This window comes from Carassius auratus, chromosome 39 (assembly GCF_003368295.1).
Source record: "Carassius auratus strain Wakin chromosome 39, ASM336829v1, whole genome shotgun sequence".
NCBI lineage: Eukaryota > Metazoa > Chordata > Actinopteri > Cypriniformes > Cyprinidae > Carassius > Carassius auratus.
This window is the reverse complement of record NC_039281.1, coordinates 12650863-12678561: the sequence shown is the minus strand read 5'-3', so window position 1 is coordinate 12678561 and position 27699 is coordinate 12650863. Positions and strand designations below refer to the sequence as shown.

Sequence of the window (27699 nt, the reverse complement as noted above, 5' to 3'; positions counted from 1 at the left end):
AATTCTGAAATGTCACAAATGAAGACCTAGTTTTTTTTCTTTTTCATTTCTATCTTTTATATTTTCCTGGTAATAACCATGAACTTAAAGCATATGCACCCTGCTCAGCCGTACGGCGCTGCAACACACTTGAACTTGACAGTATACGATGCCGCCATCTTAGCATCCTGTTTCTTTTGAGGGACGGAAAAGTTAAGAAATTATATATATATATATATATATATATATAGACACACACCTATAATATATATAATAATAATAGCCACCTATAATAATATAAGCATATATATATATATATTATTTCTTAACTTAAGTACAAGATTTTCTGTAAATGGCTGGTTTATATATATATATATATATATATATATATATATATATATATATATATATATATATATATATATATATATATAGCTATATAAAACAAACCAGCCATTTACAGACACAAGTCAATGTGGTGAACACGCAAAATATTTTTTCACTGAGTCAAGCTTACGATTTAAAGGCTTATAGGCAACTATTATTTCTGGAGGACCTGCAAAGCTCTGTCCTCATCCTCGCTTGGTTACGCAGTATTTTGGCCCAACCCCCCAAGACTCCACCCTCATAAATATTAAACCCACCCACAACTTCAAATGTAAACAGTTTAACAAATTCATTTAACTGAATCTTTTCTGATTTCTGTGCAAGCTCCCCATTTCACGCAACATTTTTCTCCTCACGCCATTAAACAGGAGTCTATCTGACATACGCGGTGACGTCACAAAATGGCGCTGGCTGTTTCGCTGAGGCACCCCGAAACACCATCTGAGCTTGACTAAATGGGCACACTCGACTGTTTTCGTCCCGTCTAATTTTTTTAACTTGTTGCGAAAAACGAAAACGATAGCGTTAACATAAGAGAAGGCTTGGTCCTTGAATGATACACGTCTTAAGAACGATGACAAGCTGTTTCTAAGGAAGCCTGAAAAGGATTAGAAAACACGTCAGCATTGCAGTCACGTGGAAGGAGTTTGAAAAGTAGCGGTTGTTGGTTGGCTGAAGTAAAACAGTGAATTTAAGATCTGCTGTAAAATAAATGCTGGACAGGCAGATATGAGAAATGTGAGGTAGGGTTGTGGTTAATTAATATGTAGTTGAAAATGTTATCAAATAATCTGTAGTGAAAATCTTGTACAAACATTTTACTTAACCTAAAACTTTAAAAATACACTTCATAAGTATTCAAGTGTTTGTGGATTGGATGAGCGTTCCGGCTAATACTAATTTAGGGTCCTTTCTCTAGTCCTCCCTGAAGCCACGTTCAATCTCAGCTTTGCTGGCTAAGCGGGGTGGCACTGTCTAAGAGGATAAACCGACACGAGCAGGCTCCAAACAGTTTTTGTCACGCAACTGCGTGCGAGATCATAAACTCGGGTGTTGCCTTGAACGTGGCGGGATGCTATCAACATGTAACCGTGAGCTGTTTTCCGCGTTATACTTTACATTTAGAAAATTAGAAACACCCAATAGGTCATCGCCACGCACGTATAAAACACACTAATACCAGCCCTGTGACGCATTCAATGCAGTAAAACAACTGAAGGGTCCTTTAAGGTAAACTGATTCCGCTGTAATGTAAAAAATAAAATAAAAATAAAAGTGTCATTTATTCGTTCCCCCACCTTGTAAAAGATTGTAGACTAGAAGTTATAGCATTACTTGTAGACAAACAAAATAGCCTTATAACGTAATAAATAACATTTTGACTAAAATTATATTTAGCATTTTAGGATTTGAATATATTTAACTTCAAAACTTATAGCTACAGTAGCTACGCTATAAGATAAGTGAATTTGGCTGCATTTGTCTTTAATTCTCTATTTACCAAACAATGTAAGAATGATGTGGAAGGTAGAGACAATTTGCACGTCAATTAACCCTTTTCAGTGCGCTCTACCGATGCTTATTCACCTGCAGGAAAAGTAATGAATATGCAAAGGTGCTCAATATATGTCAGTTAATCCAGGATGTGTCCTTTCAGAATCTATTTTGGATGTGCTGCAAGCCCGTTGTAATGTTAAAGCAAGGCAAATGGAGCCGTCATTTACCTTGACGATTCGTAGTTTGCGTTTAAATAGATTTTCCCATCACGTGAACTATATGCTTTTGTCTGGTACTTTAAGACATAAGATTTTACTGCCAGAAGTCCAACAAGTGTCAACTGCTTCTTCTTTTTTTATTTATAAGGAAGTCTGTAATTTTTTTCTTCCTCGTCAGTGGACATTGTAGCCTACATTTTATCTCCAGTATCGCCATATTTGCAGCGGATTGTTAAAACACAGATTCAGATGTAAAATAGCGTCTTAAAATATTAACCGCTTTTGTCAGATAGATAGATATATAGATAGATATGCTCTTTTTATTAGTTTAAACATTTTATTAGTCTGTACCGGAAATTACTTGCTTGCCAAAAAATGGGTTGTTTAAAACACAAAGATAGATAATTGTTATTTTTATTTCAGTGAGCACACAAGGAACCATAAAAACCTAATAAAAATGAACGTCATTAAAGTCGGCGCCTATGAAAACCGTGGAGCGCCTTCACTGAAATGCACATCCATGTGATTATGTTTTAGAGTACGAGAGCAGACAGTAATGCACAGGGGAAATTTAGGTGTAACACTTTATTACATACAAAATGGGTCTTTTAGAACGAACCTTTTAGGCTACTGTGATGACGATAAGTAGTTATTATACCGAGACATCATAATCTATACTATCATAAGGTGAAGTACCCCTTTGAAAAAAAGTTCAAAGATGTGCATAATTGTCCGTCTTTGGAGAAAGCCCCGATCCCTGCAGAGTGTAATTTTTAATTTTATTGCATTAACTGAGTTTTAATATTTTTACATTTAGTTTATGTAGACATGTTCATCATTAAAAAAAGCAATCAGACACATTGAATCAAACTCAAAGATAAGCTCAGAAGTGATCAATATCATATATTGGGTATTTTACTATAAAAATATTAACTATTCTGTATTTACATGTTCACATCACCAATGGGCATATTAATAATATTAGATATTATTAATAATTAATATTACACTTATTACTGATCACTAAAAGTTGGTGTCCACTTTGCCATCATGATGTGTAACTTATCAAAATAGAGGACACAGAATGCTATATGGCCATCATTGCATCAGTAACACCTGCAAACAAGGGTCAGGGGCTGCAGGGGGCAAGAGAGCAGGTGCTAGTGGTTGGTGGTTTGGAAGCCTAAATGAATACATAAATAATATATAAATGGCATTATCATTGAGACAGAAAGTATCACTTCTGCTACAGTTGACATACGCTTGTAAAAATAAAGGTGCTTCACGATGCCATAGAAGAAACTTTTTGTCTAAATGGTTCCATAAAGAAGCTTTAACATCTGATGAACCTCTCTGTTTCACAAAGGTTCTTTGTGGCGAAATAAGTTTTTTAGATTATAAAATGTCAAGAAAGGGATGGTTCTTTAAAGAACCTTTGACCTAATGGTTCCTTGTAGAACCAAAAATGTTTATTCTATGGAATCAATGTGAAGAACTTTTTAAAGCACCTTTATTTTAAGCATTTAATTAAATCTTCAAAAAAGTTAGTCCAATAAAATAAAAAAATTTAAAAATCCGAGTGCACTCACTTTTTTTTTCCACAAAAAGTAATTATGCACACTTAAAAGTGTGTGTGTGTGTGTGTGTGTGTGTGTGTGTGTGGGCACACACAGGTGGGTGGCCAGCTGCTGTCGGAAATTGCTTGGCTATTGCCAAAGAGACCTCATGCCAGGATAATGCAAGGTCCAAAGGTGCACCAGAGTCAATCCAACCCCTCATGCTGCTTACCTCTCAATACCCCAGGGCCAATCTCCTGTGTAATTGTTTTTTCCCAGTTTCATTTGTAGCTACATTTTCAGGGGCATTACAAGGTATCACATACTTTATCTCCACTCACTTAACAAAAAAAAAAAAAAAAAAAAAAAAAAAAGGAACAGAGCACAAGTTCATGTGAATTAATCTATTTCTTAACCATTCTGCCTTTGCGTCACACAAATTGCAATCACAATATCGAATATTGACCATCATTATAACTTGTTTACAACAAAAAAGAAAAATTAGGCCACAGGACACTGCAATGGTGTTTAATATAGATCTATATAAATATATAGATTTTAAACTTCAATTCAAATGGACGTTTTCTCATTTAGTAATAAATTATGACGATGACCAATAAGTTAAGTTCACTGGCTGTCAAGTTCAAATCAAGTTAGTCTATTTAACGACAGTGAAAAAATCAATTAATTTCCAAGTTTAAAGAAAACAAACTTTACCTTATACAGCAGGCTGGTATGTTTAATATATAGGCTATAACGAACATTTAAAAACTAAGTAATCGCTATATTGTAGCTACTACAAAATAGGTAGCAAGCGATCGTTATTATACGCTGACAGACTTAAATAAATGCACCTAAATTTATGACTAGAATACTTGAATTCACATGTAATGCGATTTAATGTTTTAAACAAAACTTGAAGTCAAAGCTAACTACAATAATAATTATCATGAGCCTACAAATATTTACGTTGAGTAGAAATGTAAATTTTATATAGGCTAGTAGCATACATACGTTTTTTCTGTAAAACTAAATAGTTTTTAATTCACGTCATACTTTAAAAGTCGGAGCATAAGAGTTATTAACAATTCACTTAATTGGCAAGTCGTTGTGCAGAAATGAATGTCAAAGAAACTTCAATCATATGTCAGACTGCTGCAATCTCCTTGTCTCAGAAAACTCGAAAGTGTGAAAACATGAGGAAGGAGTAAAATTCATGTTTAAAGCGTTCAGATCAAATCAGTTTATAGTCGTCGGTTTAATAATGGGCAAATTAAACGTTCATTTACCTGCGGGCGTTTAGATTTTTGTCTTTCTCAAATTACGTAATGCTTTGGAGGAGATTGAGATATCCATAGTTAGGGCACTTGAAATATATTTAAACACTTAAAATGGAGATATTCTGCATAATATTTAACCACTAAGTTTCCAGAAGTGTTTTTTTTCTCTCTCCCGGGTTATTAATAATACATTATGTCGCCAGTCTGGTTGTCTCATTTAATATGTCGTCATTGATGCATTAGCCGTCAGATTGCATCATAAATTAACAGGAACGCGGAGTATACCGCTCATCATGTAAAACGTCATGTCTTAACTTTTACGCATGCTAAAAGAAGGAAATAGTGTGTTTTCCGACAAATATATTGTAAATATATTGTGAATATATATATATATATATATATATATATATATATATATATATATATATACGATGATTTAATATAGCCTATATAGAAAACCCGAACACTAATAATGGAAAAATATAGGCCTACACTAAATTCGTTATATAGGTTTAGATATTGCTATTCAGCAATGTATGTTTTGGGATAAACATTTATTCCTTCTCAGAAACAATATCTGTGTTTCTGCGTGTTTTGTTTAATTTTGCCAAATGTGCCTGCGCCCTGAATGATTTTGGTACATCACCTAAATAAGATGAAATCGGGGGCATTTGGGCTCAAGTAGACTGGTTGTCGGACTCGGTGAAGTGTAAAATTGCAACACCAGACAGCGAGCATAATAGCTCAGAAGGGGGCTAATGTTCATGCAACATTCACAGAACATTTTTATAATTGCTAAATTAAAAAGGGCTATGTGATCTTTTTGTGCTTAGTGCTTTTTAACTAATTTGCATTTTATACTCCTGTTTGAAATTGCTAATAATTCTTTGCATGTGTCACACATTTACACAATCCATAAAGCTAACAATCATAAAAGCAATGAAAGACTGTGTACCAAGTCTATACTGGGATGCTTTGCAACCTCTCAGACATCCGTTTAATTTTTGAATGTGTCATCTACAAGTCTCTAGACCTCTGCTTTAACAAAAATGTCAAGGTTTCTTCTCCATCCTCTTAACTTAAAACACTGAATGTCACAAGTTAATGTTTCAGAATATATCATTAACACAGCATAGCAAATGGACCAAGTTTTCATGCTCTTTAAATGCCCAAAATTTAATAAATAACTTCTAAAATTATAACTTTAATCATGAGAGGCATAGCCAGAAAGTGATCTTGCAACCAAAACATGTTTCACCTCTAAAATGTAAAAGCTTGTACACTGTTTAAACACCTTATACACTGGGTGGGATTTGTACTGAGTCATGGACAGTTCAGAAGACAGACTACTGTCTGCACATAGGGTATAGACAGACAGAACATGTAGATTAAGGATTAATCCATGTCAATTATTAATCCATGTTTAATTCCTGCTTCCCCCTGAGAGAGGAAGTGGGACCCTATTTAAAAATAAAATAAAACACTCAGCCAATTCATTGTAAGGACTGGCTAGGATGTACATCCTCTTGTCCACTACACATCCATCAGACGACTCATCAAAATAAATAAATATGAATCCAACACCAACAAATTAAACCTCAAGGGAGGAGTCAAAATAACTTTTTTAGCTTGGGTACATCTATGGGAAAAACAGGGGTGGCGGGGTGATGGAACACGCACCGTCACAAATATTCACACATAATCTTTATGGATTATTTCACATCAACCGAGTCTTTAAAATTAATAAAAAAATGTAATATCAAATGTCTCAAATCCTTACATCCACTGCATTAAAAAAATGCATTAGTTTGATACAGCCTCATTTCTTCCTGATGCACTCTACAGTTCTGCATTTGGCTATGCAGAGACATTTTAAGAGATACCCATCACCCCCAATTGCAAGACTACAGGAAAAATGACTATACCACATACCACATTAACAGCAGCTGCAGTCTGAGTAGCTTCAGATCTCACTGGTCTGCATTTCACATGCACAAGGCAACCACCAGACTCGAAATAGTGACTGATTATATATCTTCAACTAGAATATAGGAGTAATACTTCTATATTCATCCTTGGGTTATTTGAAATGTTACTCTTAGGTGGTGGGAGTAAATAGATATAGCATTAACGTAAAAGATTGAGAAGTAAAAATGCTTAGAGCTTTAGGGCGTGACAGGAACTAGCATTAGGTTAAAGATGTTACACACCGGACGGACAAGACTGAATAGCCTCTACTCTGACATTTTTGCCTCTTATTGTGCACATTTCAGTCATTCTGACATGCATTCATATCTTTCTATTCCTGCCTGACACATTTTCTTTTCAGTTAACCATTAGACCTGTCATCTCCTTTACTGTACTTGCACACATTTTAATTACACATCAATTAAAAGCAATCAAAGGCTGAGGAGTAAAAAGCCATGGCTATTTTCATGCTTTTATTTATTTATATAATATTTAAAGATATTTCCTCTAAACAGGATGAATTTTGATGGCCAGCGGATTGGCAGAACAAAGAAATTGTTGTGTGGAGTTATTAATTATTTAAATTAATTTATTATTTATTTGATTGTCAATTCAATGGCAAATTGTTGCATCCCAAATGGACAGGTGGGTTGAAGCCACACAAACTCCAAAACTTAACACCACTTATATGAAATGGCATCCTGCATAACATCATTTCATTGTAAAAAGTTTGACAGCACACCTCAAAATGAATGACTTGATATGATTTTAATTAATAGGGACTGACATGCTTTTCATTGAGACTACCATGGGACCTGAAACAGAGGAAGGGACAGCTGTGTAATTACTACTCTCACATGTACAGAAAGTAAATAATTTATCACCCAGACATTAACTAAAAAAAACAAAAAAAAACACAATAACTACCGGTTTAGTTTGTCGGTTGAAGACACAACTTCTAACATTCTGCAGAATCAGGAAGAACATTTGGTTTAAGGCAACTTACTCTTACTAAGCATTTACAAAAACATGCACAATATGAAATCAGTTTCTCAGAATCAAAAATGTATGTATATAAAACACATTTCAAATTCACATATATTTTGGATCGGTTCCTAGCTGTCAAAACTTGGTGGTAAGAGGCAAACAGCCAAAAAATCCACTAATGGCTGCCAAGATGCTCTAAAACTGAAACATTTATGACCTCCAATATTAACATTATATGTTCCTGTAATAACATTTTGAAAGTGATTTCTCTCTGGTGGTTTACAATGGATTTCAGCCTTCAGCCTGTAAATCAAATATTGGCCATACATGATTATTAGCTTGTAGTCTTAATGTCAATCATAATCTGTAGTGGCTGAATTTAAAACCCCTAAATCTACTGTACACAGCAACTCAACAACAGTGATTGCTGTAACTACATGAGCGCAACATCCAGACTTCCCACACACAATTATGTCTCATGACATCTGTCTCTGGAGACATTATGGGGGACATCCTGAAGACAGGAGCTGGAGAGCAGGCCTACGTCAGCACTCTGAGTGCATAGATCATGGCACCTCCATTTATTTTTAAAGAGAGCACACTGGTGTGCGTATAACCTAGAGTTTTAACTACTAGAGAAGACCGATTTATAAGATCATGCAGAGCACTGTTCACACATTTGCATCTGACCAGATCTTGAACGGGTCCTGGGAACATTAGAGAGGTGTGTACAATCTGAAGTTTACATGATATCACAGGGTTTTTTAACCTTTGCCCTGACCACATGTGCAGTTATGAGACCTCTAGAAAGTGTAAACTCAGCAAGGAGTCTGAAATACGACTGTGTGAGTGCAGAGAGGTTCTCTACACATACATCCACAAATTTTTTAATGCCTTAAAAAGTAATGTGCTAAATCCTGAAAAGAAACCAAAGCTTCTGTGAAAAGTGAATATAAAATGCAAGATTTAAAAAAAAGTTTATATAAATGGATATTAATTAATATATACTTCAAACAGTAAAAACATTAATACTGTAGCCATATATTTGAATATATTTTCAAATGTAATTATTTATAGATAGCAAAGCTGAATTTTCAGCATCATTACTCCAGTCTTCAGTGTCACAACATCCTTCAGAAATCATTCTTATATTCAGATTCGGTGCTCAAGAAATACTTTTAAATGTTTTATTTAAAAGAAATAATAATAATAAAGTTATACTGCTTATATTTCTGCTGAATTTTTTGGGGAGTTCTTCAATGCATAGAAAGTTCAAAAGACAAGAATTTATTTGAAGTATACATTTTTATGCAGCATCAACATCTTTACTGTCAATTCTGATCAGTTCAATGCATCCTGATATCCTTGTTTGTTTATTCAAAAAAAAAACTCTTACCCCAAAAGTTTGAACTATAACTTTTTGATTATATACATGTCATTGTAGCTAGGTTTAAAAATACTGTACCGTAGAGCTCAAATTGCAGACTGTATGACTAGATAGTCTAGCACTTGCATCATTTCAACCATGCAACAAGGTCTGTCCAATATTTGCAGCATGTGTGCTTGTCTTCACTCAGTGAGAGCTCTGTCTGTCCTGCCTTCCTTTGTTACAGCCCCCGTGCTTTGTGCCTTGTGTCCTGCATTTTGCGTGTCTCCTGCCTTTGCTGGGGCCAAAAAGAACTCTCCAAGTTTCCATTCATGCTTCTCATTACTGGGGCATGTTGAGGTTTTATGGAGCCTTGTAAACCCTTGAATTACAGCACTTTAAAATGGATTTTGACACTATTATGTGACTCTGCTTATGGTGAAGCCTTTCATTGCTAGACGGAGGACTCATAATGGCGGACGACAAAAGAGAATAACTTGTTAATTATTTTTAACTACCGGATAAAATGATTATGAACTAGGTAAAAATGCACAAAGGGCCTGTAAGGGGGAGAGACACGTAGTGATGTTTTGTCAAAAACACGATGGTCATGAACAAATGTATAAGCTAAGCTTCTTCGTAATTAAAAACAAGTAAAAGATTAGTTTATAATCTTTTTTAATATAAAAGTACAAGAACTGAGACAGAATATGAATTCAAAGGAAAAAAATGAAATTAAGATAAGACTACGAGACTGTGACAATACCTAACAATACTGTTTGTTTGCTGAGTAATAGTCTTGTGATGATCTGTCTCTGCTTTTCTCCTCCCAGGCTTCTTCGAGACGGGAGCCGTCTGCTGGGTGGCAGAGCGGTCAGAATAGATGGTGGCAGCCAGTCAAAACACTGCCTGTTATTCCAGCCAGGGCCCAAGTGCCAGTGAAGAGCTTCTTTTCATGCACCCTTAATGTGGTAAAGTGATCTGCTGCACAATAGGGACACTCAAGGAGGCCATCCCCAGCAAACAGGCCAAAACAAACAGCTCCTCAAGGCCTGGCTGCCTCACCCCTGGCCCCCTGAACACATCCCAGCACCTCTTGGGTCCGCTTCAGTGGGCATGCAAACAGAAATACACTCAAAGATACTGTACACATCCATTTCCATGCACACACAGTTACTGGATGTGTACATAAAAAACATCCACAAACAAATAAAACACGAACACATGCTGCGACAAATAACGTGCATACCACATGCAACCACACATACTCCGAAAAAAATATGCTGAGCTCACACCCTCATTCGGGGAATCAACATAAGCAACAGCTCCAAAATCAACATGAAGAAAAATGCCTTATTAAAGGGGGAGAAAAAATCTTGAAAAGTATTTTGAATCTTAACAAAAAAAGAACAAAATTGCCTCACTGCTAATTAAAACACTTTTGTCTGCAAAATCAAAGCCATGTGTGGGACCAACAAAATCATGTGGTTCAACCAACAAGCAGAAAAAAATTATAATAAAACAAGAAATTATATCATACACTGGGCCACTGCGGACCCTCACAGCTGTGTTTGAAGGTGAATTAGTCTCTTAAATATCAAATATTTGATCTTTTATGACATGGTGAGGTTAGGTCACATTATAGAATGTCATGTATGATTCCATCAAAAAACAGGGATAACAGTTAAAAACAATGATAAATACTAATATATTTGTTAGAAAAGTTAGATGTTAGGAAAATTTTATTTACTAAATGGTTACATCACATTTTTAAGTCATTAAATTAAAAAAAATAAAATAAAATAATAAATATAAATATATATATATATATATATATATATATATATATATATATATATATATATATATTTAAGAGCTCTCTTTTTCTTTATCATGGACACTCCTACAAGTCATTGACCCAAATTTCAACTAAACTAAAATGCCAATTTCATTCAAATGGCTTTCTGCTTTTTAGGAGCTACAATTGGAGTAGTGTATATGTTAGTATACTGAGTGCGCTGTGGCTGTGGCTTTGACTTCGTGTGGAAGCGCTTTCAATATTGACCACAGCGAGCATTTATACAGAGGCCCAGCTGGAGCAGAGACAATTTGGCTGACAATGACAAAAGAATTAGCACTCACTTTTACAAGCTCAGCCTCAAATTACTTCTCTAGCACTCCGCACTAGCTTTAGTAAATGAGACCAGGCAAATTCAAAAAGAAACTTTACATGCGGCCGCCCCATGTCTGTAACAAGCCTTCTCCTCCGATCCAAAGACATAATCATGACAATAAAAGCCCAGGCGTTTACCACACACCAAAGATCATGAGAATTATACGAGCACTACAACGGCTCCTGGAATGGGCCTTTTTCTAGTGTCCAATGTTCAAGGGAAAATGAAAGGCAAAAGCTTTTCGCTCTTCTCCTCTTTCTTCACCCTTTTCTTCTCCCTTTTCTTCTCCCTTCTCTTCCTTCTTGTCTGTTGAAACATGTGGTCAGCTGTTGTGCTTCCATGTGGTCAGATGATCAAAGGCAGAGCGGGATAGTAATTGTCCCCTGCTGAAGCGCAGCTCGGCCTGGGATCAGGGTCCCAGCAGGTGGGGGACAGCCATGAGAACGGCCCGGAGAAGCTGGAGGAACGCGAGAGGCCCTGCACGGCAGAAATAAAGACTTCCTAAGGGTTCCTCTCTGACAACAGAGCCGCTTGGGGAGAGTGAAAAATGAAGCCTCCACACATTTCGTTTTTTCTTTTTTTGGAAGGGGGAAAAGGGGGCCACAATGGGGGAGGGTGAAAATGAATGCATAAGAACAAGAGATTATAATATTTAGAGAAAGGGAAGACTTTGATTGTACGACTCTCGCCTCAGATGCTGAATTTTAGCAGCATCCGTGAGTTTTCTGGAAGAAACAATTATGTCACCTCGTCTCAGTTGTAACGGTTATGCAAAATGCTTGTGCAATTGTTCGAAACCCAGCGTATGGGTGTGTCTATATGAGATGGGGCAGTAAGAAAGCGCGTACACCAAAAACCATGAGAGAAAGAGATACACCGTGACAAGTCAGTGTTTACCTGAAGACCAAAGGGAGCTGTGAAAGCTCACAAGTCAGCCTACTTCACATAAATGTGGGAGCCCACAAAACACTTTTCACTGCTGTCTGTCATTTTGATTGCCCAGCATGACTCCCTCCACCTTCAGCAACCCTCCCCCCACACCTCCCCACCTCTTCCTCTGGCCAGATGGCTTTTTTTTAACAGTCTGTGTCTTGCACCTCCACTCTCAATCCTTGGAGAAGCGGGAGGAAAGGGCCAGCGGGGGACATTGGGCTGTGTGGACAAATGGTTTTGAGGTAGCAGAGCAAATAAAATGGATTAAGGAGAACCTATTCACAAATACCCCCCAAAACTAGTTTGCCACTTCTTAGCCGAGACCCTGATAAGTGCAGAGATGGACCAATCCAGTTGCAGAAATAAGAAAAAGGGTCTTCAGCAAACACGAAACAAAACATTTCCACCACGCCTGAAACAACAGACACTTCAAAGACAGGGTTTCAGGTTCCACATATATGTATTTTGATGGGTATATTGTAAGAACATGAACTAATTTGTTTTCAAAGCCTTTTCTGAAGCTCATAGGTGTTCATTTAACATATAGAGTAGCACCTCCAATCATCAGAGCAGAACACAAGGCTGTCTGACACCTGCAGAAGACTATCATTGCAACAAAACATATTCATCAAATCCATTCAAACACAGCAGGTCTCTTTCTACAACACCACAAAGGCCCCTCGGTTCCTTCAAAGTAGAAATCGGACAGGAAACTCTGTGGTTTCATCATCACCAAAGATTTCTGTTGTAAGCCGAACCTGAAGCCAACAGGCCTGCAGACATTAAGGAGGCTGCGTGATTGACTGGAAAGAGGTAAATAGATCTGTCACTCTTCTCACAGTCCCGACAGAAACGCCTGCGGTTTGAGTGATGGAAGATGTCCCTCTTGCACAATCCCATACATTACAAACTCATTCATATTTTAGCACAGACCTCCTTGTAATACCTGACAATGCTTCAGGGATTAGAGGTTCATGATTCAAGGCTGAGCCTTTTTTCTTTGCAACCAATTCAGATTCATCTCCAGTCTCTCATGATGGCTGAAGCACTACAATGGTCATTTCAAAACAGCACAAAACAACCCATTTGACGCTGTTCCAACATCAGCCAAATCAAATGCAAAACAATGACTCCATACGTACCCAAACTAAATGTCAGAGCAAGAAAGAACTGACATTTGACTTCCTGATGGATGTCCTTATGTCACTAGGCAACATAGCATGAAGGTCCTGACTGAATAAAAAGAGCTGCAATCAATAAAAGAGAACTAGTTTTTTTTTTGCAAATAATGCACATGAAAAACAAATGGCACATACTAATCAGCCTTTTTGTTGTTGTTGTAGAATAACAGGAAAAATCCCTTTTGAGCTGACTGTTTGCATTTTGTCTTTTCAAAAGCCCTTTTGGCAGTGTATCAGGTAGCTTTTTGTAACTGCCAAATTGAATAATTAATTTATAAAGGTTTAAACAGACACAGAGCAATTGTACAATGTGTCTACATGCATTTAGAATCATATCAAGGTGATTTGTTTTGTTTGGAAAATACAAAAAAGCAGAGTGATCAGAGCGGAATCTTATGTCACTGGATTAGATCTGTGACACTGGCCTTTTCCCTACATCAGTTCACAGGCTCCATGTCACGTGGCACCAGGGCTCCTAGCCCTCTGTGGTGACATGTTACTCTAAGGTCAGTCGGGTCGCTCAATTAGCAAAGGAGACAAAGACCTGGGCGTAATGGAGGTGAGAGATCAGCCGTCCCGTCCAAAGCAATCCAACCACAATGCCCTCTGTCGCCCGTGTGTGTCTGCTTGTCTGGCCAAACCTTAATTTAGCAGTTCACTGACTGGAGATGTGCCCGCTGCTCTTCATGGAGCGCGCCGTGACAGCCAAGAGTCACTAAAGAGCTGAAGAGTCACTCCTGTGCCACATGGCGGGACTGTCAGCGAGACTATGATCTTACATCGACGAGTCAAAAGTCTGGTCTTGAAGTGACTGGCACAAGCATTAGTGTCAGAAAGAGTCTGATGTCAGACAGACTGGCATCGACGGGCGCAGATGCTGGGAAGGAAATAAAGCTGCTCTTTGGTGTAGTAACAACATGCAGGGAAATGTATGCAAGCATATGTGTTTATGCAGTATAGCTTACGCTGTAACACAAACATCAAGGCATTCATTCATATGAATGTACACACCCTCTGACACTAGACGCCCACCTCTTTTCCATCTTGCCATCCTTGTTGTAGACACTCATCCAGGGGGAATGAAACAGGGGAAGATTTCAGCTGAGAGCAAGATTGTAGTCGGAGGTATTTTTAGGTGAACCTCATTCTGATAGAGGTGTCTAGAGGGCTCAATCAGATCTGGTATGTACTTAGTAATGTTTTCATCCTGCAGCAACAGCCACACATATTGCCTGTGTACTTTGATGATGAAGACAACTTGCAGTCAGAACAGATTGTTCCCTGTGCTTCATCTACAGCTCTCATAAATCTGGAATATGCTCCGAAACATTGAGCAAACTCATAGCAAAAAGATTTATGGTACACTGCTGTAATCCTTGTCCATCGGCCTTTTGGCCACTCGAGCCCCTTCATGAAAGATTAATTGTATTTGCAAACTTTGCAACAAGCAAGCACAGTAAGTACAGCACAACACCTAGTCCTGTCATTTCCATAAGAATACAAACCACCGCAGCTGCTCTCACCAGCATTTGCTGAACTGTTTATGAAAAGAAACAGTGCCGATTCCCATAAACATCTTCATAAAGTCATTAACTATCTCCGAAATGTACAGCACTGAAGAATGCATGAGATCCTGCCTTGATTTGATAGCCCTAAATTTCTGTGCTCATAAATATATTTATATAGTCTACTATTCACAGAGCGAACCAATTATAAGGTAAGCAGGGAAATTGTCAAACAATGTTTCAGCATGTTTAATAACATTGGGGTATGATCTGTCAAGGCAGTGCACCAAACATAGCCGCTAATGAGTAGCAATGGAGAACACAGAGGCTGCCTGGCAAATCACGGGGCCTTGGAGAACTATACAACCAATGTCAACAATTTCACTCTCAGTCCTCATGCAAATCGACACCGTTTTGAGACCACCGTTAGTGGATAACACTTAGCTAATGGCTCCCTTTTGGCAGACGTAATTACACAATGATTAGCTTTAGCCACTTCAAACTTTCACACTTCCACCTTGTGTTCCTATAGTCTGCAGTGAGCAGGTCTGGGAACAGCCATGCAGACCAGCCAGATCCAGACTTGTTCAAAATGGCACCTTCCCATTGTGGATTCTATGTTTGGAGATATATTTAGTTAGTGCTGATCCAGCTGAATCCAGTGCTTCCTGTCAGTCAAGGTGCTGGCAGACTATATAAACATATTAGTGGGCAATGAAACCCATTCCACTGTAATCTAGAGTTTACTGAGGTCCAGACAAAATTAATGGTTAGCATGCTTCTGTCGAATGAACAATACTTTAAGTCAACCTGACCTGAAGTATGTGTCTGTTGGAGTGGTATTAAAATAGTATGCAGTATTTGGTATATATGATAAGAAGTATTTTTGCACTACTGAAGAACTGAAATATAAATAATATATGAATGAATTAATAGATCAGTTGATTAATTAATTTAACATAATTAAAAATTATAATAATTTTTTTAAATACAGGTACATTTCTTTCTTTTCAAATAGAAAAAAAAATAGGATGTATGAATTCAAATTAAAATGAAAAATTCTGCTTTACATTTTGAACAACTGAAGCATGCAATGCTTTTGTTCCTGGTACAGAGACAAAAATGTAAATGTGAAACATGCTAACAAATTGGAACCCTAATGTCACAGCAAATTAACAGTTTTAGGACCAGCTGAAAAAAAATAAAATAAATAATAATAATCAATAATAGCAAAACAAACTTCTTTATGACTACATTTAGGCTCAGTTGTCAAGTTATTTTGCCCATAACTTCCAAAGTGCAATCAATAAATATCCTCATGTTGGTTTCTACCATCAATCTTCTGCAGAGCTAAAAAGTAGGGAAGCATGCCTTTCTCTGATCAATATTACAACAGTGAGGCAAAGGGCAGGCACCTGAGACTCCAGCTTTGTAGCCAGATAGTTCTTTATTTGTTCTCTAGAGGACTTATTTACCCCAACCTTCAACCTAGATGCTCAAACCACAACATTTTTGGCCTATCCACCTGAACATCCCCCTCTTCGCACATGAAGCACCATAAGAAGTCTGATTCAAGTGATTTCTCTTTTTTTCCCAGTCAAGTTAAATGGTGCACCGTGTGTTCTACTGGATGGCAGGAATTGAAACATTTAAAAAGCCAACAGTGATAAGCCAAGCACAGACACCCCGCAGACAGACCACTTCGCCTTGGAGACACATAAGCCCCTTTCACACTGCCATTCTGGCAAATACAGGGGTAAAGTGTTCCTGCAATTGTTCCCTGGTGGCTAGATTTTGCACTTTCACACTGCCAGTGATGACCCGGTATATGTGCATGCTTTCACACACAACCCTTGAAGATCCCGTAACGACACGTGACATTAGCGCGTGTACGAGTCGACAACGCTAGGCACGTTATACTTTCACTGAAGCAAGCAAACGATTTCGGCATCAGCGCGGAAAGTGAGTAACTAACTGATCTCTGCTTCATTACAGTTTGCACATATGTTTTCGTCGCGAACGTTGATCTTCCTTCAAAACAGCCGTTAAAAGAGTCGCGTGTCATCGCTTCGACATGGAATTAGATCTGGCTTTTGTTCACACAGCGCTCGTACCGGGTCGAACCCCGCAATTTTACTAGGTCCCCGACCCGGATTCAATTTGGCAATCAATCCCGGGACATGGTTGCTTTCACACAGAAGGCGACCCGGCAATGTTCCGGAAATATTGCAGGTCCGAAGTGCAGTGTGAAAGGGGCTTTAAGCGGTTTTGACAGCATTTTTATCACACCCCCTACCCCCCTTTACCATCTGTGAATGTGCCCGGCAACATCAAACCAAGTCTGAGAATCGAAAGCCAGGAGACAAACGCATCCATGGTACTACCCTCCACCAAAAAAAAAAAAAAACACAGTTACTTGTAGCAGAAAAAGAGTCATTGGCGTCTGTTAACGTGCATTTTGCAGGTAATCTTTTTTTCTCTTTTTCTCTCATAAGGAAAGGCCAGCGGCACTGCCATGTGTGTAGTTTGAGGCCGTTTTACATCAATTACAGCGGATGGGCCTGACAGCTGTAATTACATACCTCAACACTGATTATGTGCGGTCTGTCATGGAGACCAGCAAGGCACCTATTTTCATGCACTCGTTTTAGCAGTCAGTTGTCAGGGCAAAGTGGTAAAGCAGGAACGGCCCTCTTCAAGAAGGGGAAAGGGAGGGAAAGTGGCGGGGATGTAGCTTGCATGGAGTCAAGTAAACCCCCTCTGCATCAGTCTTGACAAGATCTCCTGCTGTTCAGGGCAGTAATAGCTACTGCATAAAGAGCCCATGTTATTATTGTCACAACAGAGAAGGATTCATAGGAAATAGGGGTAGACCTGCTCACTGATGCTGTCGTCTTCTCTTCTGCACAAAGCAAAGACCTGTGCACAACCAATTCAACAGGAAGTTGTCAATAGGACTCAACCTAGTATTTCAGACAATATCGAGTGTTAAGTGGCACAATGACACTGATATGGCTATGTTAGAAGAGGAAATTAAGCTGATACATTGAGCTCACTGAATGGATTCCAATGAAAATCAAATATGCTATTAATATTTAATTCACTGTCTATGCAAGTTGAATGCATTTGGTGATCACATGGTAAAATAGTACAAAAAAAAAATTGTTCACTAGCTAACTAACGTAAAATTAAGACTAAAGACTAAAAATGGCAGTGGCAGCACTCCAACATACATCACTGTTGTGTTTCAGGCAAACCGAATTTGAGTCCTGGCACGTGGTCCTTCCTGATCCCATCCCCCCACCTCTCTCTCCTACTTCCTGTCTGCCTTCCATATTGTCCTGAATAAATAAAGGGAAAACACTAAATTGCATGTTTTGGATGCATTTCAATCACTTTTGAGCACCAGTCTCTTAAAAGAAAAAAAAATCTTCCTGTGCCCTAGCCATGCCACCCTCGCCCTTTTCAAATCCCCCATCCCAGACATCCATATTCCAACCCCCAACTCTCAAATTAAAAGCCTGGCCAATCCAGCTGTGAGTTCAGGCAAACTGCCAAACTGTCTGGCAAACAAAATGGAAATCTCTGAAACATATACAGTAGCTATGATTTCATCTAGAGCTCATCTACAGCATTTACATAGCAGTCATTTAATGCGTTTACATTTCTTACCCATTATGGTTACATGTAATCTCATGCAAGCATTTTGTGTTCTTTTATGGGTTGAAAGTCATAAAAAGTTTAAAGGGATAGTTCACCCAAAAATGAAAATGAGATGTTTATCTGCTTACCCCCAGGGCATCCAAGATGTAGGTGACTTTGTTTCTTCAGCAGAACACAATTTTTTTGTAATTTACATAAATAATTTTTAACTTCAGTCGTTGCTGTCTATCAGCTGTACAATGTATGGCAAATGGTTACAGAAAAAAAAAAATATGCACAGACAAATCCATATTAAACCCTGTTGTTCGCGACAATACATTGATGTGCAAAGACACAAAATTATCTGTGCAAGAAACTGAACAGTATTTACATATGTTTTTTTTTACCTCTGATTCACACAATGTCCGAACTGTTAGAACTCTTATCTACAATCTCAATTAGGATTGTCAATGGTCCACTTGAGAGATAGGTGGCGGTAATGCACTTATAAGTCTGCGGCCTGCCATAATGCAAGAAGAAGAAGAATGCCTCACACGTTTGCTGCTGTGAAGCACGTTATGTTGGCAGCATGAAACCACAAAACCGACAGAAAACGATGTTGTACACATGCCAGTCCAGTATGTGGCACTGTAATTCTGCCACAGAGATAAAAAGGAGAAGAAGATTTGGACAATGTGCATAAACCGTGCGCGGGGTATACAAACGAACATGGAACAATAAATTTTTTAATCTTTGTTAATGTTAGTTAATAAAAAGGCAATCGTTCAGTGTTTATTCATGTTTTTGTTGCTGTTACATGACATATCAGTGTCTGACTAGGGGCAAGATGTGGGATGATGATGTCATAGTTTCAGAAAATATACAGATTCGATGTACAAATGAAAACGCAAGGGCAGTGTTTTCAGATTTATCCACTCTGGGACCCGGTTTCAAAAAATATCAGTTTTACTCTCTCAAAACACCAGATCCATCTGGACGAAATGCCTATACTATACAAAATGTATGTGTATAAAGAGAAACGTGTCTCCATGTGTATGGGGACTAAGACTAGTTAGGCCTAACTGTCCTCTGATATTAAATTGTTAACTCCCTGGTTACATGATTTCAAAGAGACAGTTGGCCCACTGAAAGACAAATGAAAATAAAACATCTTAGAACAGAGAAGCTGAAGACAACTTGTCTAAACTTGAATGCTGAATTATTTAAGGAGGTCTGGGTGTTTACATTACTTGATTTCAGTGAGGAGATTTTTTCATATCTGAGCACTGGTATTTCCTTATGACCAGTTAAGATGCGGTTTCAATATATTGTATTATGCCACCACTGAATTTCTGCAAACTATAATAAGCAAACACATGTGCTTATAAAGCTCTCACACTTCAGTCAGTTCAGCAGTGTGAGGTATGAGTGCTCCCTTTTCAGTGACCTTCAATAGTATATTGATTTCTGTGATACAAAAGTGGCCACTCATAGCCCAAACTCTCATGTGCACAAGTTTCATTGAGCTGCAGCTGCTTTCTCCCATAAACCTCCAAAGCCGTAATCCCAAAAGTAATAAAAAAAAAAAGCACACTGTTTTGCAGCAACAAACAACAAACATAAAACCACCTAAGTGAGAGTGTGCATCGCTATTTGTCCGAATGCATTGTGAGGATAAATGGCATTTAATCCTTACATCAACCCCGACCCAGACTAGTTCCACACACCCCAAGCCTTACAAAAACCATCCTCCATTAATAAGCTGTCTAGTCCCTGGCTTCCAGGCCTTTGTCATATCGACTATCGACATGTTAGAATAAACAAAATTTCACATGTCAATTAAATGCGTGTTGCCCGGGTGATTAGCAGATCCCACTAATTGTCTCCCTCCTCCTCCGCCATAATCTTCCACATGGATGAACAGGAAAGAGGGCTTTGTCCAACAGGGCCCCCATCAAACATTTCGAAGATGGGTCTTTACGTCCTCCTCCACTTCTTCTCATTCTCCTGGGAAGAAGCCGACGAAGAGAGGAATGAGGTGGGGAGATGAGATTGGAAAAGGGAGGGATTGGATTCACTTTTCAGGGCGCCCTGCTCAATTTGGGCATCCCGCTGATGGGGTGCAGTGAGAACGCAAACAGTGGGTCCTGGACACCCAACACACGGCCCCATTCACACACTCCCACACGTGCACCATCACTGATAATTACCCAACTGGCCCCCAGAGACAAGACGCCCACAAAGACTGGGCCACTAACAGTTTTAGACAGGCACTTCCAAGGTCTTCCTTTTCCACATACTCTAATTTTTTTCTACCCAGGCATATGTTTGTTTTCCTTGCCTTAATGAACATGTTCTCTGGATCTATTTCACATTTGGTCCATCACATCAACAGGGTGATGATAGAGCATCTGGTTGGCTTCGGTGGATCTGAGATGATGGAAAGCAGATTTTTCTTGCTTTAAAATAATATATATTAGCAAATACACCTGCTTATCTATGCACTTCTGCTGTCCAGTTTCATTCCAGCATAAGGCTGTTAATTACAAACAACTTGAAGTGTGCTGCCTGTAATTTTGATGTTAAAATTCTTTCTGCTGTCCCATTTTGAAGGGATAGTTTAGACAAAAAGAAAAACTGTCATCAAGATTTACTCACTTTCAAGTTGTTCAAAACCTGTATGTATCTTCTTCTGCAGAAAACAAAAGAAGATTATTTGAAGACTGATGTGGTCCGGAAAACACTAAAAAGAAGTAAAGAAGAAAAAAAAAAAAATTGTTTTCAGAAGAAAGTCAACTACCACTTTTAATGCGTCTTGCAACACTGACCCAAAACAAATGCTATCATTTTGTGGCAGACAGTGGAAGTGCTGTCTTTTGAAGTGAAACCTGTCTGAAAACAGTAATTGTTTTTGCAATTGCATCTGAAACTCCACACTGCACCTTTAAACACATATACATACATACACACAGACACACACAGATAGACAGATAGATAAAGCTGCACTCCAGAATTGTATCCACTCTAGCACCTTCTGTAGCTAAAACATAAATTTGCAAGTTAATCGCGATGTTTAAATTATTATTTAGCTTACTTGTCAGTTGCACTTGGTTCTACAAGGCACATAAAAATATGTAGTATGAGCACGTGTATAGTAGTATAAACCGCATAAACATACAAGGACATGAGGAAAACCTCAAATATCCTGTCAAATCAATCACTATTTATGTACACATATTTTGTATTTTTACCTCAAAACTCTTTAGTACAGCTTTATTCTAAAAGTATTTCAGCACGAACTTGTCACAAAATACAGTTTTAATAATACATCATTTTGAGGAATTCGAAAACCCAACCTGACTCAAGTTTTCAGACTTCTCTCAAGTGATCACAATTTAATTCTGGTCAAAGAGGACACAGCCCTGTCTATACTGCACTTTCTCAAGTGTACACAATGGAAATTGTGTCCCATTGAGTCCAAATTAGCTGGAAGACTCATTTAAAAGGAGTACAAAGAATTAGCTATATGGTCTAGTTTTTGTGCTGAGGCAGCAGACCATAGGACTAATAATAGATTAGGGGAATCTCACATCTGAGTCTACCTCACACACTGAAACAGGAGAAACATGATGGGCATGAGTGTGACATTTATCCGTACTCTAAATTCATTCACTCAGAATCACGCTCACTCTCCCTCCTTTACAGAGTGCATTTTCCCAGAGGCCAATATTCTGTGTGTGTGTGTAGGCAGTGAGTGCCAGGTTGTGTCATATGTAAGTACTCATGCATTAATGTGTGTGTGTGATAGAGGTGCAGCTAACACAGACAGTATCTTGAACAAATCTCAATGGAGAGTTAAAAGACTGTCTCTGAATCTGATTACACCAATGAATTCTCTTCTCCACACATTACTTTCCACATGAACACATAAAATGAAATATGACACCAACTACTACATTTGTCCTAAAAATGGCATTGTGTTAGTGCCCTCAAATTATTCATTATAAGTGAATAAGTGAATATAATTTATTCTAGTAAATGTTGTTAGTCAACACTTTTTATGTTTCCAACATGTACATTTTGAAGCATTTTAGTTATCAATCTCTAGTGATAAGTCATTTGACTTTCACTTTCCGTGATACAATCCAACCCGATCTCGCGGCAATTCGTACATTTTTCACAAGGTGGCTTATTTGTACGAATTCATACAACCACATTCGTACGTATTTTACGAGTTGCACAATTCGTATGAATTTGTATAAATGACCTACACCTAACCCCGCCCCTAAACCTAACCGTCACTGGGGTTTAGACAAATCGTATAAAATCGTACGATTGAGGTCGTAAAAATTCGTACGAATAAGCCACCTCGTAAAATACGTACGAATTGGCTGTGAGATAGCGTTGTACAATCAGATAAAATAAAAAAAGTCCAACTTATTTTTGATAAAATGCTAAAACTAATAAACAGTTATTTTAAGCAGTTTTAAAAGCTTAATTTAGCTAATTATTTAAGAAATCTGGTAGAGCTATTTAATCAAATGTATCATTTTGTGACAAAATAAAAGAATACAATTATTTTAAACGGTTATAAATGACTTAAGTCTACCAATGTCTTGACAAATTGCTAAAATAAATACATAAAATAAACACTGTCCATCTCATTTTTGATAAACCGTTAAAAAAAATAAAACAAGCCAAACATTAATTTATATCAGTTTGGAAGACTTTTACTTTATCAATTTAAATAGTTTGCCAATAAATAAGACATACCATTAAAAACTGGTTTACAAAATTTATTGACTAACAAAATAAAATAAAAAATTACACAATAAAATTAAACATTTAAATTTAAATTAAATAACTAAATAAATAAATTCCACCTTATTTCTTAAACTGCTAACTTACATTTTTTGTACATTCAGTGACATGGGCTGAACTTAGTTTTTAATGCTTCTCAAAGCAGTAAAAACTCCAACTACAGTCATTTAAAGTCTGCAAAGGGCTGTGAACAAGAGTAGGAAGGCGGTGGGCGGGGATTCGAGAGGGGGTTTAGGTTTCTATGGCAACACTGAAGTTCATGTCCCACTGTGCACTGGAGAAAGTAGCAGAGCTGTGGAGGGTTCCATCTATACAGTACAGATGAACCCTTTGTTGAAGGCTGGATGGGGTAGAGTGTATGCAAGACATGTTTTCTGGCTCAGGACTGGCCCCGTAATATTAAATAAATCATGGACACAGGCTCCTGAGAGACAGGGCTGTGGAGTGCTCGAGGACCCCTAATGTTTAGAAGGGGTTGGCACTAATCTGACACAGAGAGGTAATCTGACAAAACTGTGGGGCTTCTCTGCTTTGTCACAATGTGTAAGGGCCCTTGTATTTAAGGATGGCTGCTTTCACAGTGGAGTTAATTAAGGCAGAGTTTAACACAAATTGCTGAGGACAGAACCTAATTGATGGCCTTTAGGGTCAGAGAGCCACCTTAAGCCATGCAGTCTGAACTGTGAGTCTATAAACTGGGCTGACATGGGAAAACGAATTTAACAGAGAAGCCATTCTGTGTTCTGCACCAATATATTTCACAGCAAACTCAGAAAATTGAAAGAAATACCTGTTATGACTAAGAGACTTGAGAATAGATTCCATCAATACAATAGATCAATACCGTCTCTTACCTCTCTCACAACTCTGACAAACTTGATATGTCTTCTGCAGGCAAGTGCAGTGAGTCACACTCAAAAGATAACATAAGAAAGATAGCTTTCAACATCTGACAATGATTGCAAATGATGCGCCTCTTCTACAATAGGTAAAGGCTACTCCCCTTAGAATATCACTCATGAGTGGTACAGAATCTAAATTCTTTCAAAGACAAACACCCCATTCCACCTGTGACAAAGAATATAACAAGGTCAATATTTAAATCTTTTTTAAAAATTCTGTTTATCCTTTCAAAGGCAAAAGAAAATCTTATGGCAAACATCAGAGCACTTCCTGAATCAATGGCTTCTTAAAAAGGAATGTGTCCAGGGGCTAAATTAAGATTTTGCAGTTTCCCAATAGCCATGTATATACACACACTACAACAAAACATACTAGATGGACATGATAATTTTGTACATTGATAATGTATTTTTTTTTTTTTTTTAAATAAACTAACAATATGAATATCATAAAATATACCAAGACATATTTGGTGGGCTTGGCCAATATTTTTTTTTTACTGTATTATTTTACATTTCTTTATTTATATTATATATTCTTTAGATAGAATATTTTCTTTTCTGTCCAAAAAAGTAACTCGCACAAGTTTGGAACAACTTGAGGGTCAGCAAATGATGAAAGAATATTCACGTTTGGGTGATTTAACCCTAATCTCTGAATATACAATAAAATAATTATGCGATCTACAAAATGAATCACTTCAGAAAACAATGTGTTGTTTCAGAAAACAACTTTGTTCAAGTGTTTTGAGTGTGTGAAGAACACAAGCCTCCAAATTCATTCTGGTGGATGCGCTAACCTTACTGCATGTCCTCAAAGTATGAACCTAGCACTGATCCAATCAAACTAAGACAGCAATGCAGTCATTTGTACTGCAAATGCACCATAAAAATTAAATTTGAAGACTGGAGAATGAGAACATACAGACTTTGTTGGCCTGCCGTTGTAAAGCAATGTCAGACTCAAGTTTCCCTGACCATGATAAACAGCCCCAAACGTACCCATCCATGGAGTACCCACCCCTGACTGCCTGATGCTCCTTGGGGGCAGCACCACCTCCTGACCTCCTCTACTAAAGGGTCAAAGGGAATTTAACACAAGGCTCCCACATTCCTCCAAGGTGATAATTGCTGTTGCTCTCTACAGGGGGCCATCAGGCAGTGGGTAAACAGGAGGAGCTTAAAAAACTCACCTACTCCCCTCCCCTCACACAGCATCCCGTGGATGACACACATGAATTATGGCATCAGCCGACAGTGTGTCGACAGCGACACCAGCGCAGCGTATGTTTTTTACAGCCCTCGCAAGTGTGCAGCTGTTAGGCTCAGTGTAAACAGCAGACCCACTTCACACCTTCCACGTCTCCGTGCATGCTAATAAGATTTATTGAAAATTTCAAACTGAGCACCTAATAAAACAAAACATCATGGTGGCTTAATTAGTCCTCTTCATCATCTATACCCCCCACTCTGTTGTCCCTTAAGGAGAAGGCCATGGAGGGAACTGATGGATGGACCATGTCAGGGATGAGACCTCCCTCATTAATTCAGGAGTGAAGCACTGTTCCTCTTGTGGACCTGAGCCGTGATAATGTGCCGCTAAGATCCAAAATTAACTTCATGCCAATGGCAGGTGAATTAAGAAACTTTATCCACTGCAGATATTTCTGACCAGCCATGAAAGTATTTATTAATATTATTATTATATAAATGAATTGTCAAGAGATTCTCAAGATGCAAGGAATATTACAAATATGGTTCCAACAACTTCACTTCATTACTCCAAGCTCCAAAAAATAAATAAATAAATAAAAAACCTTCGGATATGAAAGAAGTGATATTAAAATTCTGGCTAACCAATAAGCAGATCATTATTTTCATGACAATGGCTGTTATTGAAATGCTGATGCTTTTTTTGTGTTTATTCAAAATATAAATATTTTCTAACAATATAAGTGTTTACTATTACTTTTTATTAATGTAACACATCCTTGTCGAATAAAACTAAATAGGGAGACAACCAAAACATTCTGGGAAGTGGAAGACAGGAGTTGAGAAGCACTGACCTCAGGATGACATTTAAGATCAGCTTTCTCAACACAACCTTATGACAGACTACAAGATGTCTAAACTTTCTAGAATAATTTGTACTACATAACTATTATAAATCTTCAACAAAAACATTCTGAGAACCAGTGTCCAACCATTCCTCCAGCACATAATCCAATATCCCATAAACGGATATAAGTCTGGTTAAGAACAGCCTGTCTTTGGTGTTTGGTTAAGGCTATTACTTTTAAGGGTAAAGGAATACATTTTCTTGTCTGCTCGACATTTCCTGGCCTGTGCCCACATGTGGTTTCCCCGAGCCACACAGTGAGGCTCTGGGGGTAATAAAAGCAGAGGTGGTGATTAAGGAGAAGAAATAATGGTCTCCACAAAACTTGGAATGCGTTTAACTGCCACACCAACCCGGGAATCATTCAGGGCCCAGATCCATTAATATCTGGCATTATTCAGCTTTTCCAGGGCAGATGCATTTTTGACTTATTAGGGTCATTAGCTTAACGGTCTTACAAAACCCTAACAGGGCATAAAAACAAAGAGAAGTTCATCATTTCTGGAACCATATAGGATAATATCAATTACTGTTTCACTCAACCTGATCTCATGAGAAAACGTAACTATTTTACATTGTGGCAAATTGGTTGCAAATTTGTATGATATAGCCATGTGATACAATTCATAAACAAAAATGAAAGCCCACCTCTGACCCCAACTCTAATCTAACCATCAATGAAGCATAAGATCATACAAAAATGTACAAATGAGATTGTATGACTTCATACAAATTCATAATCAATTCACCAAAACATAAAATAATTATGAATACGAACTGCCACAAGACCGTGTTGGTTTCACTTGAAAAATCCTGCCCACTGAGGCAAGACAAGCAATTCACAGTTTGTCTAATGCCTACTAATTTTTGTCAAGCCATGCTTCTGTTATGCTTTGCTAACCTGCCTACTGATTTAACCTTGTAAAATTTTTAGATTCCTCTATAAATCCTGGATTAGGGAGGACATATGTCACAGAGTCTCTCACTCAAAGACGTCCTCCATGTCACTGTGTGCTTAGCACACACTTAAACCCAATCACTTTCCTCATTACATGCACTTCATGGCTCTTTGCGGCTCTGGGTTTTATCTGGGATTTCACATTTTCTCTTCTTGCACTTGATATCCCTGGCCCAGTAACTTGTAATCAGGACCTGGCGCAGGGCTCTAGAGCTGCAGAGTGGCA

The 27699-nt window shown here is 38.0% G+C and overlaps 1 long non-coding RNA gene across 2 annotated transcripts in view; it reads right to left on the bottom strand.

The window, feature by feature from the left end:
• Positions 1 to 27699, bottom strand: part of LOC113057978 (uncharacterized) — a 79477-nt gene that overhangs the window by 33893 nt on the left and 17885 nt on the right. The window lies entirely within an intron of this gene.